The sequence below is a fragment of the Apium graveolens genome, chromosome 8, assembly GCF_009905375.1.
Source record: "Apium graveolens cultivar Ventura chromosome 8, ASM990537v1, whole genome shotgun sequence".
Classification (NCBI taxonomy): Eukaryota; Viridiplantae; Streptophyta; class Magnoliopsida; order Apiales; family Apiaceae; genus Apium; species Apium graveolens.
The window spans coordinates 55,456,781-55,460,656 of record NC_133654.1 but is presented as its reverse complement, the minus strand read 5'-3'; positions in this window follow the sequence as shown (position 1 = coordinate 55,460,656).

Below are 3,876 nucleotides of genomic sequence, written 5' to 3'. Positions count from 1 at the left end.
ATAGGCCCACTAAGCTTTTGGGCCAAAGATACCTAATATGTCCTATGGGTTTCAGCCCATATTAGGCCCGTCGCTTTCCAAAATCCAGTCCATGTGCATGCCTTTAAGTTAGGAGGGTCAAAGTCCATGGCTCCATAACGGTCAAACACCTTGAAAATGAGGAACCGAATAGAGAATGTGGGGAATTTAAGTCAATATGGTAACATGTTTGCACATTCAATTCTTACACACACACTCGAAACTAATCTCAGAAGCTCTCATTTTTGTTCTAACATACCAAAACCTGTTTGACTTATTCCACTACTAGAATCAGTTAAATACCAATGTCTACGTTAAAACCAGTAATATCTATCTGAGTGACTTTAAAGGTATTTTAAAATAAACATTGGGTTTTAACCGATGTCTAAAGAAGTCTAACATAACGCTTTAAGGTGAATCCTGATGTATTAATTATATCGTAGTATAATTGAGTAATATCAAATTCAGTATTGATATATTAGGATGATTAGGCGTATTTAAATATATAGCACACAAGCTATTAAGAGGAATTAATATCGATTTTTGATATAAAAAAATCAATATTTGTTTCTATATTTAACATCGGTTTTAACCTGTTATGATGTCAAATGTCAGGTTAGACACAGGTTATTTATTTTTAACCGTTGTGTAACATGTAATTTAACATCTGGTTAAGAAGAAAACAATTGTTAAAGGTGTATTGTAATATCCGTATTTTAGGTATGACTATGGTTATATCCCTATTTTCACATCATTTCATATATAATAGTTGATGTATTAAACTTATTATAACAACGAATATTTTGTTTTTCACTGATGTCTTTGTAGTTTTTTGAAATCAGCTTTGTATTAGTAAATTATCGATAATTTATGGTTTTTAACATCAGTCAGTATATACAATTTCATGTGTGTTTTTACTAGAATTATATTGTGCATCCCTTTTTTTGCATGAACCAAAAAATCTGTTAGCATACCAAATAACAATAATTTACAACTAATTTACATCCAACCAATTTAACACCTACCAACAAACGAATTTATATCCACCTAACAAAGTATGTGTTTCTGCATTTAAGATATAACTAAAATAGCTACTTAACTACAATCCAAGTTTACAGCCAACTATGAAGCTAAAAAAAAATAAAACAATTCTAACATAGGTTATATAACGAAGCTCACGTATGTACGTTATGTGAACAAACTAATTATTTAGCCCAAAAACCATCTAACAAGTTTGATCATCAAGTACATTGTCAAACCAGAATTTACATGTGTATATACCGAGAGTAGCGAGACAAGGAAATTCTCAAATTACATTTTGTCTTTAATGAAGTTGATAGCGTCCAAACGAACCTCGTCCAGCTCTTCTCGTATGTAGGACTTTCGAGTCTTGGCCGCCCACTAAAAACTAAACTACCAAAGGGAAATTAGAACAAAATTTATCTAAACATGCCACAAATTAACATCAAACATGTATTACTACGAAAATGGACTAGGAAATTTATGTCATGAATAATGAATCTACATAACTTAGTAGTACATAGAAGATATTTTCTTGTCCGAAATGAAATATTTCATGTACCTCATTACTATATAACCACATTTAACCCCACCGGGCTGTTTCGGAGATCCCCATTCCAATAATAATAAAAGTTGGCCCGAGAAATAAGTTGACCGAATCACAACTATACATTACTATCACAAATTATAATATAAAATCCTCACTCAAGATTCTTAATTTTATGAGCTTTATTTTCTCTTGTACTTTAAATATAGACTTTTTTTATTGTCATATATATTATAATGATATGGTGCCAAGATATTCTTTTTTTCCAATACAAGAAATAAACTAAAATAACCGAAACTCGAATACATTACTTTGATAAAGCTTTTTTCTAATATATCAAAATGAGTTGGATGAGGCAAATGATTGAGAAAGTAAATCTCATCATTCCATATTATTATCAGAATCCTGTGAAAACTGTATTATTATAAATTTAGACACAACTCTGAATTTTTGAAAAATAACCTTAAAACCTAAAAGTATAAATTACTATATTACAAACTTGGTTACAAATATATATTGATGATCATGTGGCATGAAGTATATGCGATTATGATTACTTTTGCTTAACTGGCTACTAATGTATTGTTGCAAATCACCATTTAAGGTAAATGTGGCTCTATATATAACAACAACATCATCCTTGCGAACCTTCTTAATCGTACTGTGTTTTAGGGTATCCAGCATATCCCTAGATCAAAATGTGGTGCTGGCTACTTTACTATACAGAGTATAATTGTGCCTTCTTCATAAGTAATTGCTTTTAACCTAATGGTAAGAACTTGAATCTAACAAGTTGTATCAGAGCAAGTCATGGGTTCGATTTCCATTATCACACATATTAATGAGATTTAAGCCGAAGGCATGCTATGTAGCCATGGTCTCAGACGGGAATAACCATTTCTCAGATGAGGACTTGATAGTGCTGGCATATGTTAGAGTAATTATTGTGGTGTCCGGGATTTCACTATATCAAAAATGGTGCGCTGGCTGCTATACTATAATGGTTATAATTTCACCTTCTCCGTAAGTAGCTACATTTGGTGTAGAGGTAAGCGCTTGATCCTAACACTGTGCAATTGCCTACGTAAATGGGACAAAATAAAATTACATGAGATTTCATGGGCAATAATTCTAACATTTCTAACTCTAAACTATATAACATATTAAACTCTAAGTCGTATAACATGCAAAAGAAATTACTTACGCCATATATGCAGCTATAGCAGCATGTCCAATCATATCACGTCCCAACTTATGTGTCGAATTTGACTTTTACGTGTATTTTAAGGTGCGTTGACGGCATAGCTCTGTTGATTATTTTTCAAAAATTCATTTGTATATAAAATTTTAAATTTTTATTCAAAAAATATTTAAAAATAATGAATGGAGCTATTTGGTTAATGCAAGTTAATTTACGTGTAAAAATTAAACTGGACAAGTAAATTGGGACAAAGCTATGAAGTTATAATTTATTAATTTTCAAAGTCCATAGTATAGACAATCATTTAAAAATGCATCTTCATAGACAATCTCACTTTCTTTCAAGATCATACTTTCTTCTTGGTAGCCATGTCTCCAAACACAGGTTCCAGTTGGCTAAGATTATACTTTTCATCCATATCACCTTCATCCATATTTTGAACTATAACAACACGAATTCCTGGTAAAGCTACAGATAATGTATTCCTTTTAGATAACTGTCCCCGTATGTTGTATCAACAATCCTTAAACTTCAAACATTTTCACCCACCTTTACTTGCTTCAGCTTCCACCCTTATCTCTTTCCTCGGAAGATATAAAATACATTAGTTTTCGGTTCAGTGGTAGAGATTATAATTTTCCTTTTGAGCTTCCGCTTAAGTTTCCATGTCCATCCTTATCACTTGAGCAATTTCAGTGATTTCAAACAAAGTATGCATAACATCATCACCACTCTCGGCCAATTGCATTCCCATAACCTTTTATTGTCCCCTTATCTCTACCTCAGTTGGGTTATCCTCACTTTTGGAGCTGGGTTGATTTGACAAACATTTTTCCTTCAAGAGAAAAAACTCTAGCATTGACAGTAATAGTGTTTTTGTTGTTTGCATTGAGTGTATCCTTTAAGATGGCATGTGTGAATAAGTTCATACTTTAAAAGCTCCATTTCGTTGTCTTTCAGAGTCATTGCTGCTTCAAAATCCACTTTTGTAACATAGTCTGATAGATATCTATAGGTGCATTTTATGTGATGGGTGTCTAACTAGGTTCTCAAAGTGTTTCACTGAGCATTCTTTCACTCGGTTTAGGTT